Source organism: Enhydra lutris, unplaced genomic scaffold (genome assembly GCF_002288905.1).
Source record: "Enhydra lutris kenyoni isolate GAN:26980312 unplaced genomic scaffold, ASM228890v2 scaffoldscaffold2, whole genome shotgun sequence".
In the NCBI taxonomy this organism is placed as follows: domain Eukaryota; kingdom Metazoa; phylum Chordata; class Mammalia; order Carnivora; family Mustelidae; genus Enhydra; species Enhydra lutris.
The window spans coordinates 73,787,826-73,806,099 of NW_019154086.1; positions in this window are offsets into that span (position 1 = coordinate 73,787,826).

An 18,274-nucleotide genomic window follows, 5' to 3' on the forward strand; every position below is an offset into this window, starting at 1 on the left:
GTTGTGGAGCTTGCTTAAGATTCTCTCCCTTCCTCTCCCTTTGCCCATCTCCCCTACTCACACTCTTCCTCAAAAAATACAATAAAATTGGGGCGCCTGGGTGGCTCAGTGGGTTAAAGCCTCTGCCTTTGGCTCAGGTCATGATCCCAGGGTCCTGGGATTGAGCCCCGCATCGGGCTCTCTGCTTCGCAGAAAGCTTGCTTCCTCCTGCCTCTCTGCCTAGTTGTGATTTCTCTCTGTCAAATAAATAAAATATTTTTAAAAATAATAAATTTTAAATAAATAAATAAATTTTTTAAAATAAATTTTAAAAAGCTTTCCCACTGTTTTTCTGGCCTTTAAATATCCTCGAAAATAAGTAGTGGTGACTGACTCCCTTGCTATAAAAAGCTCTGAATAAATAGCCTCCATTTATTCTCATTTGGTTGGTTTTCATTTTGTTCCATAATACTTTTGAATATAGATATAAAATTATAGTCAGTTTTAAAAACCTGAATGTGGTAGGGTATAATTACAACATATGATGACCAAGTAGGATTTATTGAAAATGTCAGGATCGTTTAATAACAAGCTAACTGAAAGCCCATGTTTGGAATACACACACAAATCCAAAAAAAAAAAAAAAAAAAGCACTCAATAGAACAATGAGCAATGCCTATGAAAGATAAATCATAAATTAGGAAATCCAGAAGGTCAATAAATATGTAAAGATATTTAAGGAAGCTAGCTATAAGAGGGGTAAAGATTTAAAATACAGTACAAGGAGATCATCTTATTAGTATAAACCACATTATTTGTATAAGTCAAGAATTAAAAAGTCTGAAAATTATGTAGTGCTGGTAAGACTATGGAACAGTGGAAACCTTCATGCATTACTTGTGAGGATATAAAATAGTAAAATTACCTTAAGGAGAAATTTCGTAATATCCAGTAAATTTTAAAAAATGTTTTAACACTATGACCCCATACTGTTCAATGTGGCTACTGAGTGCTTAAATATGGCTAGTCCGAGTTCTGATGTGTTGTTAAGTGTTAAATTCAAGAGATTTGAAAGACAGATATATATGTGTATGCACACACATTTATATACTTCACACTAATATCTGTCATTAATTTAAGGTTTATCAACCTTGATACTATTAACATTTTAGACTGGATTAATTCTTTGTCAGAGATTATCCTTTGCATTGTATGATTTTTAGCTGCATCCCTGGCCTCTACCTTGTCATAACCTAGAACTGTTGAAATATCCCCCCAGTTATGACAATCAAAAGTGTCTGCAGAGGCACCCAGGAATCTCAGTTAAGCATCTGACTCTTGATTTCAGCGCAGACCATGATTTCAGGGTGTGGGATGGAGTCCACCCTGGGTCTCTGTGCTCAGAACGGAGTCTGCTAGAGATTCTCTCTCCCTCTTCCTCTGCCCTCAGAGGCAAATCAATCCTGGTTGAGAACAAGTCTTAATTACATACTGAAATGGTAAACTTTTATATGTATGGTGTCAAATAAAGTATACTATCAAAATGGATTTTACTTATTTCTTTTTACTTTCTAATGTAGTTACAAGAAAATTTAAAATTATATATGACTCACATTATGTCTTTATTGGACAGCATTGTTGCAGTTATCAATTCCATTCTAAGACACTCACATAGTGTTTCCCAAATGCTTAATGTGCATAAAACTTGTCTGAGAACCTTACAGAATTCAAATTATGATTTAGTGTATTTGAGATGGGGTGAAATTTTGCATTCCTAATAAGAACCAAGGTTACATTGATGCTGCAAATCTGTGGATCAAATATTTCACAGCATGACTTTTCAAAATTTCTACAAGTGCAAAATAGAACATGAAAAAGAATATGCATAGTGACTATACTTAATAATCCTGTATGGCATATTTGAAAGTTGCTAAGAGAATAAACTTTAAAAATCCTCATCACAAGAAAGAAAAATTTTGTTACTATGTATAAGGACAGATGTTAACTAGACTTACTGCAGTGGCCACCTTCTAATATGTACAAATATTGAATCATTATGTTGTATATCTTAAACTTAAACATTATACATAAATTATACCTCTGTTAAATTTTTTTAAGTAATGTCAATGCATATATGTGCACTGATATGGAGTGTCATAATAAAAATGTTAATTAACTATTCAACTAAAAATAATAAATTGTAATAAATTCACACTTTGCAGTTATACAATATATATCTATATATGTGTGTACAATATATATGTATGTATACACACACACAAAGCACTTGAAATGACCTATCTATAAAGTATTATAGAATAAATCTTAAAAATATATTCCAGATCAAAAATTATACATTTCAAAATGTTATATATATTGTGATAAAACATTAAAATATCCAGAAAATTAGATTTTTAGGTTCTATAAATATTTAAGAAATTTTTAAATAGTAGAAAAGTAACTTACAGCAAATTTATGACAGTGATTACTCCTGGGGAGTACAAGATAGGATTGAGATCTTGGCTGGTTATATACAAAGGGGTTAGCATTCATATCAAAATGTTTTACTTCTTTAACATATGAAGTAAATGTAACCAAAGAAGATTTGATAAAGATGGATAGTGGTTAAAAACTTTCACCAACATATTGTCAGTCTTTCTCTATAGGATTGAAATATTTCATAATTAAAAATAAATAAATGCACAAATAAATAAAAGAACAGTGTAAGAAGTCTAGCAACAAATATTGAAATAGAAAATATCCATTTTTTACAAATATTTTAATGGATTTTAAAACTTAATGGAAATTTTTTGCTTCTGAAAAAAACTATGTATCTCATAGAAATATGTATTTCTTCTGAACTTGTAATGCCACAAATGATACCAATAGGTGGACAAGAGTACAACAGCAAAATTGTGTGCTATATACCTCATCTAAAGTAGAAAAAACAAAGCAAGTTTAATTTTCTATTTTTGAAACATTTGTTTTGATTATAAAAGGAATTCATATTTATTAAAGATTTGGAAAAGATTAAAAATCTCCTCATTTCCTAAACATTCTTTTATAACATTTTCTAGTAATAATCACTTCATTATTGTTGGTGTTTATTTCATAACCCCATCTTTCTCATATATATGAAATAGATTTTGCAGAAATATGAAGACATACATATACCTATATGCATAATTTCAATGTTTTACAAGGTGGAATCATATATAAACTGCATATAATGTCTTATAATCCAAGTATATTTTCACTTAAATCAAAAATGTTATATTCTCTCTTTTCATTGGTCTTTCATTGAAAAAGTCCTGTTTAAAATTTAAATACAGTCGTTTAGCTATCTCTTCTTTGTTCAAGTTTATTCTTCCAACCCATGCTCAAGATCACTATCCATGCTTAAGGATTTTCAACAAGACATTTTCCTGAAGAAAGTAGCTCTATTCCTGAAATGAATGTAGATGCAATATTAGAAATAACAACTTTTTCACTAGGAAAAATATCACAGGTATGAGTCATAATGTATTTAAACACTTCTATAAATGAACATCTAAATTTGTCCCCAATCCTTATTATAAGGAAACACAAAGCTTACTTCTTTCTATAACTCTATATAGTCGTGATGATTTCTTTAAAATAATTTTGAATAAAGATGATCATAGGGCAAACAGTTATGTATATTACCCCTGAACAGTTACATATATTATTAAGGTTTTGATATTACTGTCAAGTTATCATCCAGATGTATCATTCCAGTTTACATCAGTTGTTTGGATCAAAATGAGACAACTCATAAGATCTACTTTCTACCTCTCAACTATACTATGATTTGTTCTGATGTCTAGCCCTTTCCATTTAAGGAGAAAAGCATTAATGAAATGCAATTAATATCTTTTTCTATTATGTCTCAGATAATCTCTTTTTTTCAAACGTAGTGAATTATAAACAATGAATTCTGGAACACTGAAAAGAAATTTAAAAAAAAGAAGACTTACATTTTTGAAATCTGGTCTCATCTATACAAGATCTGTCAGAAATTTTTTGGCCTCTCTGGCATGACACATGTTCTTTCTTATTTTATCGATGTCTTATCAGAAACTGGGGAGAAACAGGGTTGGATAACCACTGTTTATGCATTTTCCCCATAAGTTTGATGCAGTTTTATGTTCAAATTAGAAAATACTGGTTAAAGAACTCTTTTGAAGAAATCTTGAAAGTAGACATTGTTATAATTAAGAACAAGATAAATAACTGCCAATACATTAGAAAAGTAAAAAGCAACTAAATCATAGCCCTAAAAAGAAAAAAAAAAAAAAGGAAAGAAGTAAAAAGAAACTACAATAAGGTATAAAGTTTAGAAAACAAGCTGATAGTTACAAAATTAAACATGTAAATTATGCGAAGAAAAGTCATTTGAGCTCCTTAGTTTAATTCCATAAATATTTGTTAAATACATAATACGCGCCAGGTACCACATCCTGAGGAGTTAGTGGTAAACAAGGTTGACACAGGATCTCCACTCCTAAAGTTCAGTCTAGTGGAAAACATATTAAACAAGTAATTACAAAGTGATGTGTGTCACCAAAAGAGAAGTTCAGGATGAATAAAACACATGTCAAGGGTCTTCTAAATGGGTTGGACAAGGCCATGAACACATTATCACATACATGAGTTTTTCCTCATCATCACTGACCAGCTATATATCAACCAACATCACATTTAATACTGAAATACTAGAAAGAAGCACTGTTAACATAAGAAATAAAGATGACTGCTGTCATCAATAACAGTTTTATGTATGTTCTCACCAAGACAAAAGGTACAAAGAACAATTCAATCTTACAGGAAAGAAGCAAACTGATGAACTGTTACTTATTTCAGAGAATTAAAAAAAGATGAAGAACTTCAACAACATTATTCAATATCAACACTGTTTTAAGGCATGCACTCTATGCCAAGGACTAGGTTTAAAAAAAAAAAAATAGAGGGACTTTTCAGTATAGTAAGTGAAAACAGACAAGAAATTATTATTTTGTAATGGGTTAAGAGCCGTACAGAGAGTTAACACAGTTTTATAATAATAGGAGAGCCAACTAACCCCTTCATAAATGCATCAGGAAAAGGCTTTCCAGAGATTTCAATATTAAACAGAGTCCTGTAGGATAAAAATGTATAGATGGGAAGGTATTTCTGGACAGCAAAATTTTCTATTTAAAAGTGTAGGATGTAAGGTCAGCAAAATTAAAGCAAAAATAAACTACTGTGAATAAATCAAAATAAAAAGTTTCTACACAGTGAGTGAAAAAAAAATCAACAAAATTAAAAGGAAACCTACTGAATAGGAGATGATATTTGCAAATGACATTTCAGATAAAGGGTTAGTATCCAAAATATAAAAGAACTGATACAACTCAATACCCAAAAAGCAATCCAGTGGAAAAATGGGCAGAAGACATGAAGAGACATTTCTCCAAGGAAGACCTACAAGTGGGCAACAGACACATGAAAAGATGCTCAATATTACTCATCATCAAAGAAATGCACATTAAAACTACAATGGATCACCTCACACCTGTCAGAAAGGCTAAAATAGAAAATATAAGAAACAAGTGCTGGCAAAGATGTGGAGAAAGGGGAATTCTTGTGCACTATTGGTAGGAATGCAAACTGGTGCAACCATTGTAGAAAACAGTATGGAAGTTCCTCAAAAAATTAAAAATTGAACTATACTATGACCTAGTAATTGAACTACTGGGTATTTGCCTAAAAAATACAAAAATATTGATTCAAAGGAAGATATGCACCCTTATGTTTACTGCAACACTATTTGCAATAGCAAAATATGGAAGCACCCAAAATGTCCATCAACAGATGAATGGATAAAGAAGATGTGGTATATATATGCAATGGAAAATTATTCAGCCATAAAAAGACTGGTCTTGCCATTTGCAACAATACAGATAGAGCTAGAGAGTATAATGCTAAGTGAAATAAGTCAGTGAGAGAATGGCAAATACCATATGATCTCACTCATATGTGGAATTTAAAATATAAACAAATAACTAAAGGAAAAGAAGAATAGAAAGACAGAGACAAACCAAGAAACAGACTCTTAACTATTGAGAACAAACTGATGGTTACCAGAGAAGAGTGAGTTGGGGGATGAAGGAAATCAGGGATGGGGATTAAAGAGTACACTTAACATAATGGGAAAAAAAAAAAAAGAACTAGAATAAAATGAGAAACAAAAAAGTGTAGGATATAACAGAGATCTTGGCACATTCTGTGCATTTTCTTTTTTTTTTTTTAAAGATTATTTATTTATTTGACAGGCAGAAATCACAAGTAGGCAGAGAGGCAGGCAGAGAGAGAGGAGGAAGCAGGCTCCCCACTGAGCAGAGAGCCCGATGCGGGACTCGATCCCATGACCCTGAGATCATGCCCTGAGCTGAAGGCAGAGGCTTAACCCACTGAGCCACTCAGGCACCCCACATTCTGTGCATTTTAAAGCAATTAGTATAGCAGTAGCATCCAGGAGGAAAACGGAGAAGAACCAGAAATAAGTGTTGAGAGGCTACCATAGTTCAATTATAAAAGAAATTTAGACTTTGCCAAGAAAACACTGGGCAATGATGAAAGGATTCTAGGCAGTGGAATGGCATTACCAAATTTGTTTCTTACAAATGTATTCAAAAGTTAGAAATGCACGTTTAGGAGTTATTGCAGTAATCCAGGTGACAAACAGTTGTGATCACAACTAGGACAAGGATTGGGATTGGAGAAAAAAAGCTGGATTCTAGGAACAGAAAGGCCATAGAACTCATGGACCTAAGAGAGGGGCAGGCAATGAAAAAAAAAAAAAAGAAGAACAGTCAAACATGCCTCCATGATGAATGGTGGTACATTCATTGAAACAGGAACACTAGGGGCAAAGGATTGTAAATATAATGATCCAAATTGTAAATGTAAAGATAATAATTCTGGTTTCATCATGTTGAGTTTGAGATGCCTGTGCATTATTCAGTTGGAACTGTCCAGTTTAGAGTCAAAAGATATTGGTAGAACAGAATTTTAAGTCATCAGTGCATGCACGAGATACTAATTCTAGTCCTTGGGGATTGAGATGATCACTTAAGGTGAGTAGATAAGACAGTCTTTCCCTTCCCACTACCAGTAGACCCAGTGGAACAAAAACATTTTTGAAACATTTTTATTAACCCATTTTGGATGTATAGATAGAAGTGATGAACAGGTAACTTTAGAGCCTACAATTTAAATATTGGCACAGAGCCTATAAATACTGGCACAGATGACAGGTAGAGTTATTTGTACTAGTTAGTTCTCTGCTGAGATTTGTTAACTAAGGTTGAATAAATCACTGGATTTCAGAGTGTGGGAACTTAGCATAGAAGGATTTTCCTTAGGAACACATAACTAGAACGAGATTCATATAACTAGAGAAAAAATTCCTATGTACATTCTTGCCTGTTGAACATGATCTGAATTTTCTTTAGAAATAGGGAAACAGATTAGCATGAATTGGCTTAAGGATACTGTCATTATCATGTTGTATGAGAAATGAGAATAACAATGAGCTAGATACTGTTCAGGACAAGATAGATGAGGTATTTCTGATTTATGGCCAATTATGATTAATTCATGTAACAATGATTATATGTGGCTACTATAAGCCAGGCTTTTGGTTAAAAACCTGGGATTCAGTTTTGTCGTCTAGGAGATCATAGTCTATTATTTAACTAGAAAATAGACTTAAGAGTATTAGTTCCCCTTAACTAGGTGTTTCATCAGCTAAAATATACAGTCACACTTGGTTATTACTCAGAATTTTAATAAGCATGGTAGGAAATCAATCTCTAGTTTCAAAGAACTAAGAGGTCAATTGCTTTCAAAGAAACAAAAAGTTAATTTAATCAATATTTGTCTCATTTTGAAACTGTCTGGAAAAATTTGAACAGTATCTTTGGCCCCTTTGACCCTTTTACTGTGGTGCTATTCCTCATAGGCCTTGTTTTGGGAAGTCGTGATTGACTTTGTTGTGGTTTTCCAGGAGGTGGCTGGTGATTTTTACTACATATAAACTCAAGCCAGGAGACCCCTGGAGGCAACCGGTGGTAACTAAGTACCTTAGTGAATACACAACCTGAGAGAGTAGATGTGGTAGACTCTTTGGAAGGAGGCAGTAAGGAAGGGGGAGTGCAAGAGGAAGAGGAAGAAGAAGATGAAGATGAAGAGGAGGAGGAGGATGTAGAGGAGGAAGAGGACTGTGGCTGAAAATTACTACTTTTCTTAACATAAAGCAGCCAGTCAATAGCCTCGGGTTGTTGGCTTACAACTTTGTTTTCAGGGGCTACTGTCGGCCATTGGTTATTTAGCTCCAGTGTGATTTCAGGTTCAGATGGAGAGAAAATACGTATCTTCTCCATTCCTTCAAGGTTGTCTTCAGGGGCTTCATCAGGCTGATTTTCTTTCACAGGGGATGGGAGACAAGATGAGAGAGAAGTCTCTGGTAGAGAAAGGAGAAAAACTAATTTCATTTCCGATTCTCCCTCAGAACCGAGTTCAGGTGTTGGTATGACAAACAGTGTTGCACCTCGAGGATCCTTCCTTCCTGTAAGATGGTTACACTGAGATTTTATGCAGGAAGCACAAGCTAAACAAACTACATAATTTGATGAAAGACGGGGACCAGGATGAGGATTTGGTCTTCCCCTCATCCTTCGAAAGAGAATCTGCCTACAGAGATCCCTCTGGATTCTAGTCTTGGAAAGAGAATTGACAATTTTATTTAGGACATCATCAGGGACAGTTCCACCTTTAACAATGCAGGGATAAATGTAATTTAAACTCCATGGACTTTCTTTATTTGATTCTGTCTTTGCACAAAGATCAAAGCTGCTTTTACTTTGGAATCTGGAGCCCAATGTTGAAGCAGCTATATTTCTGATAAAGTGTTTAGAGCTTGATAATGATGGACCTAAAACATTTGGTTTAGAATGGGGTGAAGACAAATCTGTGGCTTTCTGTTTGTCATTTGGTGACAAAGTGCTCTGAAACTTGGAGTGACAAACTGGTGAGCTCAAGGTCCTAAAGTCATGATTAAGTGTAAGCACTGTCTGAGATTTGAGCGAGAACAATGGCAAACTCTGAGCCTGGCAGACAAAATGTGCTGAAGGTGATTTCCTTGGTTTTGAGTGGGACAATGGTAAACTCAGAACACAGGAACTAGAATTCAGTGCAGGTGCTGTCTGAGATCTTGAGACAGGTAATGGTGAGCTCAGAGCCATTTGATTGGATTCCAATGAACGTGATGACTGAAGCAAGTCATTTATTTGAAGTCTAGAGTTGAGTGATGGTGAACTCAAAGATCTCTGATTGCGCTCTAACAAAGATGTCCAAAGGCTATCCAATGAAGATGCTTTCTGAGGCTTGGATTGTGGTAATGTTGGGCTAAGCACTCTTTGATTAGATCCCAAAGATGATGATGTCCAGAGGACGTCTAGGGAAGGTGTTTCTTGATGTTTGGAGGGGAATGATGATGAACTTGAGACTCCTTGATTAGACTTCTGTGAAGATGATGTCTGGCAAAAGCCTGGTGAAGATGCAGTCTGAGGTTTGGGGAGGGGTAATTGTGAGCTCAGATTTTTTTGGGTGGACTCCATAGATGAAGATGTCTTATTAAGTTCAAGTGAAGGTGTTGTCTGAGATTTATGGTGTATCACAGGTGAGCTCAGTGCTCTCCGATTAGGCCACAGTGAAGTTCTCTGGTGGAGGCCTAGTGAAGGTGTGGCCTGACATTTGGGTTGGGATACTGGTGCTTTCAGAGCCTTGTTATTGAAGCCCTGTGAAATTGTGTCCTGAGACTTGACAGATGACAATAATGAGCAGCTCTGCACCATCTGCTTAGAGCTAACTGGAGGTGCTGCAAGATGATTACTATGGGACTGCAGTCTGACCACAGGCTGGTTATTAGATTGATTTAGTTTTTCACCTGTGTGCTGATGTGTTAATGAATTGGTTGTGGCCAGTTGGTAAGAGTGTTCTAAAGGCACCAAGTGTTGATCATAATATGCCAATGGTACCATCTTGTGCTACTGATAGAGGTCTTTTTGAAAGCAGCTGGCTTGTGGGATATTTGCAAATCTTTTAGATGGATTCATTGGACAATGAATATTTTAAAATGAATAGTCCTTGGTAGTTTCTTCCTTCTATCTTGTTTCCTCACTGTTAATTGCCAAATATCATAGAGTATCTCAAAATTCAGATATAGATGAAGTTGGAAAAATATGACCATTTGAGATTCTCTGCTATCTTCTCTTTCATTTCCTAGAGGTATTTTTTTTTTCCTCTTGAGGAAATTATGCCTGTTAATAAAATAGTGAAGAGATTTCAGAAGAGATGCTGATAAGGATATTAATTTTCTCAAACAATTTGTTGTAGTGACTAAGGCATGGGCTTTATGTTAAATCCAAGCCATTTACTCTGTGTGTAACTTTATTTTTTAAATTTTATTTGTTTATTTGAAAGAGAGAGAGTGTAAGTGAGAGAGCATGAGCAGGGGGAGAAGCAGACTCCCTGTTCAGGAAGTCCAACGTGGGGCTCAATCTCAGGATCCTGGGATCATGACCTGAGCTGAAGTCAGACGTTTAACCAAGCCACTCAGGTACCCCTGTGTGTAACTTTTGAATCCAGCTTTCTAAACCCCATTTATCTGTGAAATAAATATTTAATTGATTGAGCTAAAAACTTAACTAAATACAATTGCCCAGGATATAATAAAAGGTGATAGCCATTTCTGGTACTCTTTTAATACCAGCTTTAGTAAAACAAACAGAAAAACAAACAAACAAACAAAAAATTATGGTAAGTTTGTTGCAGGAAATAAGAGAATCTTAGAGGAAAGTGAAAAGGAAGTTCTTCTGAAATTTTGGTTTTCAATTTAGGTTCAGTTACCTATCATTATTTTTAGCTTATTTCCAAAAGTCCATAATTCTCACTGAAAGTCTATTGCATACTTTTATTCCTGTTCTTATATGTCACCATTGTAGCTTTTGAAACTGTGACTACTACCTTTTAAAACTAACGTCTTCGGTCATATGCTTTCTTTCTTTCTATTCTGGGTCTCTCTATTCACTCTCTCATTTCTCTCTAGGCCTTCAGTAAATTATTTTTTCTTCTCACCTCAATGTAGTCCTCAGTGTTATATCACCCATTCTCTTCTCTTTTTTATTTTATTCCTATGCGATCTCACTAGTTATGTTTAGGATTTAAAAATGAACTATAAAAAGAAGCCTCACAAAAAACAGAAACATATAGCTGGCCCAAGGTGCAAGCTCAGAAAAGATAGATGTGCTGCTTTTTAAAAGACAACATATTTGGGGCACCTGGGTGGCTCAGTTGGTTAAGTGTCTTCCTTTGGCTCAGGTCATGATCCCAGGGTCCTGGGATTGAGCCCCACATCAGGCTTCCTGCTCAGCAGGGAGTCTGTTTCTCCCTTTATCCTCAGTCCTCTCTCACTCTCTCTCTCTCAAATAAATAAATGAAAATCTCCCCCGCATAATATAAGATGACATTATTATAGTGCATTTTCATGGACTGGGGTCTATTCTTCTGGTTTTTAGGCTAAGACACATCATATGACAAAAAACTGGAAGTGATTGCAACAGACCTTGGGATCCGCCAATTAAGTCAAAGGCTCTTGAAGGATGGGAGCTATCAGTTTTGGTTTCATGACCCTTCCAAATGCTTCTGTGACTTACCAATCCAATTTCTGATGGACAAATTTATTGTTCATATATGTCAACTTATCCAATTTGTTAACTATCAATTCTATTATTACTAGAAGGTCTTCCCTTATGTCAAGGTATCTTTTCACATATTTACTCCATTTAAAAATATATCTTATTGATATCATAATTCATTTGTTTTCAAGTTTTGAGTCAGTTTTTGTGGAATTTTCCAAGTACCAAGAAAATTATTTACACACCAATGAGTTCCTAATCTTTTGTCTCTAGTGCTGGTTTTCTCTTTAGCTTCAAAATTGTATTTCCAACTAATCATCAGACTTCTCTATCCCAAAGTCCCAAAGACAATTCAAATATAAAATGCATAAAACTCAATAAAGTTATTTCTCCTTCTAGAGAAATTTTTTTCTGTATCTTTTATCTCAGTGCCTAAAGCCTAATCATCTTATTTGGAATCTTTGAAATCATCCTGGAGAGCTTCAACCTCTAAAACCATTTAGATACCAATACTGGCTGAGTTTACCTCTTCCATATCTGAATTTACCTTTTCTTATCCAATGCTACTATTTCAGTTCATATTGTAGGCATTTCTGATTTAGACAAATATATAATTAATGTTTATATCTTGCCCTCCTGACCTCACTCCTTCTCTTCCAGCTCATCTTCCAGACGTTTGAAAAGAAATTCTTGCTGGTGAGACACAGCTGCTGCTCACCCAGGAAATTCTTTCATTTTGTCTATGTATGCATGCATAATAAGCACTGAAGTTATTTGTGATTGCTGGATTTTGTGTCATGTGATTCAACACCAATTTTTTAAAGAGGAGCAAATGGTACACTCCACTGTGTACTGTCTGACACCCTAACAAGCTTCTGGATGGTAATATAGAATAACTTCATGACCTTGAGGTATGCGAAAATTTCTTAGATGGTATCTAGTAAGCACTAAAAATTGATAAATTAAAACCAAGAACTCCCAATCACCAAAATACACCATATTTATAAGGAGTAAAGGCAGTTCTAAGAATGTGAAAACATATTTACAATACATAATCTGAAAAAGTACGGATATGGATATTATCATGTAAATATTACATATATAACCTCTGCATGTTGCTTAGAAAAAATTCATTTGGCATCATGGAAAAATACACAGGCAAGCACTTCACAAATGAGGATATCCATATGCTAACACATACATGAAAAAAAGCTTAGCCTCATTAGAAACCCTTGAAATGCATATTTAAAAAACAGAGATATAATAATATATTATCAGGATATGACTAAAACAAAATAAAATAAAATGGAATAAAAACAGACAAAGCCAAGAACTGGTGACTATGTAAATTAATTAGCACATTACACACACACACATTTACTATATTTTGCTCCCAGGTATAATCCAACAGGCATGCAATAAATGAATATTTGTACCAAATACATGCACTAGGATGTTCAGTGGAACATTATTCATAATATCTCCAAACTCAAATTAACTGTCAATTAATAGCAGAATATATAAATAATTTATGATATATTCATATAATGAAATACCAAACAGTAATGAACCTAACAAAAGTCTAGCACCATGCAACTACATGGATGCATCTCACATACAAAATGTTGAATGAAAGTAATAATATGCACAAAAAATACTTCATAATTTTACAAAAGAAAATACAAAATAAGGTCATACTAACTATGATCTTAAAAGTCAAGCTAATACTTAAGGAGGTAGAGATTAGGAGGAAACAAAAACTTCTAGGGTGGTGGTAATATTCTGTTTCCTGACCTGGAAGATGATTGTATGGGTGAACTCATTTTGTGATAATTGAGCTCTAACACTTACACTATGTGTATTTTTGTATGTTTCTTAACTTCAATAGAAAGTTAAAAAATACATTAACTTGATGTTAATATGAAAAGACACATCTGAAACAAAATTGCACTGAAAGGTGAAACATTAAAGAATGAACCAAGATCTGGCACACAGATGTAATGAAAACTTGAAAAAAAAAAAAAGAAAAAGAAGAATGTAATGTTGAAATCCTACTATCATATGTAGAGGAATAAAGAAATTCAAAACAAATGGAACTAACAAAAATCTATTTAAGACAAGAACCAGAGAAAACTAACATGTCTGAATATTTTCCACTTCAAGACACTCATAAATGGCACTCCCATTTCAAAGAATGTGTTTTGCTAAAGCATGTAAATATTAAAAGTACTCAGAAAATGGTGGAAATTTGAGTGAAGCTATAACTACAGAAGAAAATGAATACCACTTAAGAAAAAAATTAACCCACATATATAGTCTTTGTGCCCAAATTCTTTTTTAGATGAATTCTTTCAAACTTGAAATGAAGAGATTTAATACTTATACAAACCTTTTCAGAATATGATAAATAGAAATAGTCTAAATTTGTTCTATGAAACTGCTGTACAGGATTCTGATATTAAACCATGACAAAAATAGTTCAAAGTTAAAAGAAAAATAATAAAATGATACTCGTTTCATATGTAAAATTCCTAAATAGAATAAAACATTTAACACTATAATAAAATAACAATCAACTATCACTAACTTGATCTTATTCTGGCAATGTAATGATTTATTAGTAAATATTATCATTTGTCATGTTCGTAATTCAGAATAAATCTTAATAGATGCTCAAAAAAAGTCACTTTATAAAATCTAACATTCACTCCTCATAAAACCCAGTAAACTACTAGGAAAAAATCTAGTTGTTTAGTGAAAACAAACCTCAATCCAAAAGTAAAATGAAGTCATTAAGTTGATATTGAAATATGAGCTAATCCTACCATAGGCTGATAATAGACAAGCATATCCATCATGTAGTCACTACTATGATTTAATATTGTTTGGGAAGGTCTGGCCAATGTAATAATGAAGAAAACAGAAAAAAAAAGAAATATAACTATTGAAAAGACATAAATTAAATTATCTCCCTATGCATATTGTATGATTAAAAACCTAATTTAGACTAAAGAAAACCTGATAGAATCAGTAATATATTAAAATTCAGAAAGTTCAGTGAAATCACTTTACTAAGTCAATGTATATGAATCAAGAATTTTACTAAATATCAACATTTGGCAGGTTATATAATCATCATAGATACTTTATATATAATTTTCTCATGCCTAGTAGTCAAAGAAATCCAACAATTTACTGTGCCTGCTTCTTTTGTATCTTTCAATTCTTTTTCCAATGCACAGATGTTCCTTGTTCCTTCATTCTACTTCCTTTTTCAAAACATATTTCTAATAAGCAGAAAAATTATAATTGGAAATTGCAGTAAGTTTTTCATTAATGGATAGAAATAAGCAGGAAATCAGTAAAATTTTGTACTTAAGATTTAAAAAACACGGTCAATTAACTTGACTTAATTGAGCACATTTCACTCCAAAAATATTCTTCTCAAGTGTACATGATATAGTCACCAAAACATTATAGGCCATACAACAAACTTCAATAAATTCAAATGGGTTTGAATTATACATAGTATGTTCTTGAATTTTACAATGAAATTAATTATAAATCAGTAACAAAAATATTTGAAAATGTAACCAAACATTTAGTATAAATAATACACTTCTAAATAACCCATGGATCAAAGACAAAAAGAAAGGAATTATTTTGCAATAAATGAAAATAAAACTAGAATGTATAAAAATGTGTAGGATGCTGCTAAAGCCTAACTTAGGAGGAGGGAGATATCTATAGCATTAAATATCTGTATTAGAAAAGAAGAAAACTCAAACCAAGGACATTAGGTTGCTTCTTAAGCAAGGAGAAAAATAGCATACTAAGCCAAAATGAAGCATAAAAAAATGATAGAATTAGAAGGGAAATTAATAATACAGAAACCAGAAAATCAAGGATGCCAAAATCTGATTGAGATCGATAAAACTGAAAACATTTAGTCAGACATGTCCAGAAGAAAACAAAGAGAAAGAGAAAAATAAAAATACCAGGAATGAAAGAAGTGGTATCACTACCAACTCTATAGATATTGAAAAGTAAGGTATAACCATTAATATTATGCCAATATATTAGACAACTCAGATGAAAGAGACATATTTCTTGAAAGACACAAACTGCCAAAACTTGCTCAAAAATAAATTTAAAAAATTACAGATCTGGGGTGCCTGGGTGGCTCAGTCCATTAAGAGTCTGCCTTCGGCTCAGATCATGATCCCAGGGTCCTAGGATTGAGCCCCATATTGGACTCTCTGTTCAACGGGAAGCCTGCTTCTCTCTCTCCCACTCCCCCTGCTTGTGTTTCCCCTCTCTTTCTCTCTCTCTCTCTGTCAAATAAATAAATAAAAATCTTAAAAAAAAAAAAAAAAAAACAATCTACAGATCTCTAGGCATGCCTGGGTGGGTCAATCAGTTAAGCAGCTGCCTTCTGCTCAGGTCATGATCTTAGGGTCCTGTGATCACTTCCACATTAGGCTCTCCACTGAAAGAGGAGCCTGCTTCTGCTTCTCCCCCCTCTCTCTGCATCTCTCCCTGCTTCTGCTCTGTCACTCTCTCAAATAAATAAATGAAATCTCTAAAGAAAAAAAAAAAAACTACAGATCTCTATATCTATGAATAAATTGAATTTGAGTGTAAAACCTTCCCACAAAGAGGGACACCTGGTTGGCTCATTTGGTTATGCACCAGACTCTTGATTTCGGCTCAGGTCATGATCACAGGGTCGTGAGATTGAGCGCTGTGTCAGGTTCCATGCTGGTTGTAGAGTTTGCTTGGGATTCTCTCCTCTCCGCCTCTGCTGCTCCTCCAAAAACAAAAACAAACAAAAAAACCTTCCCACAAAGAAAAACCCAGACTCTCATGGCTTCATTGGTGTATTGTACCAAATATTTAAGGAAGAAACAATACCAATTCTGCACATAATCTCCTAGAAAATTAAAATGAATCAAGTATTATCTTGATACCAAAAAACAAACAAAAGCATTACTAGATTAAAACATACAAACTTAAAGACCTGTCTCCTTAGATAGATGCATAAATCCCAAAGTTCTAGCAAGTCAAATCCAACAACATATAAAAAGGATAATACTTTCCCCCAAATCCATGAACCCAATCTTAATCATGAGAAAATGTCAAACAGGCCCAAATTAAGAAAAATTCTATAAAATATTTCACCACTACTCCTTAAAAGTATCAGTCACAAAAAAGCAAGGAGCAATAGAGAAGCTGTCACAGACTGGAAAAAATCTAAGCATAATGACTAAATGCAGTGTGGTATCTTGGATTAGATCTTGGATCAGTGAAAAGACATTAATGGAAAAATCCATGAAATTCTACTAAATCTGTAGTTTAGTATTAGTATATAATAGTATTTTACCAATGTTAATGTCTTTGTTTTGATAAATATACAATGGTTGTGTAACATGTTAACATTAGAAAAATCTCAGTGAAGAGTTGGAATGCAAAGGAGCTAAAATAGAACAGCTTTGAAAAAATGAAATTGAAAGACCAACATTACCTGACATCAAGACTTATTAAAGAACAATAGCTGGGGCCCCTGGGTGGCTTGGTTGGTTAAGCATCTGACTCTTGATTTTGGCACAAGTCATGATCTCAGGGTCATGAGATAGAGTCCTGAGTTCCTGGGCTCTGCATTGGGTAGGTGGTCTGCTTAAGAGTCTCTCTTCCTCTCCATTTGCCCTTCCCCCTGCTCTTTCTCTCTCACTCTGTCTCATATAAATAGATAAATCTTAAAAAAAAAAAAAAAAAAAGGCAACAACAGTCAAAATGGTCTCTTTGGGCATAAAGGAACTCAAGTAAATCAATGGAACAAAATAGGAAATTAAGAATTACACCCACACATATATGGACAGCTGATTTTTTTTTTTAGAATGTGCAAAAACAATTCAGTGGAGAATAATCCTTTCAAGTGATGCTGTAATCATTGGATATACATCTACAAAAAATGTGAAGTTTGACCCATACCTCAAATTATATACAAAAATCAATTCATAATGGCATTACAGATCCAACATAATACCTAAATCTACAAAATTCTTAAAGAAAATAGAGAAAATCTTTGTGACTTTGAACTGGGTACAGATTTTTAGATGTGACACCAAAAGCACAACCAATATAAGACAAATGGATAAGCTGAACTTCACCAAAATTAAAAGTTTCTACTCTTCATAAGCTACTTTTGGGAAAATGGATAAATTATAAACTTGGGGAAAATATGTGCAAACCATGTATCTGACAAAGGACATGCTATCAACAGTATATAGATAACTCTCAAAATACAATAACAATGTAAGTGATCCAATTTAAAAAATGGGCAAAATATTTGGACAACTCTCCAAGGATGATATATGAATGGGAAATAAACACAAGAAAAGACACTCAACATCATTAATCATTAGGAAATGCAATTTGAAACCACAAGAGATATGACTAAATAACCATTAGAGCTGCTAAAATTTTTTAAAGTTCTCCTACTAAGTGTTGACAAGAATGTGGAAGAAATAGAACTC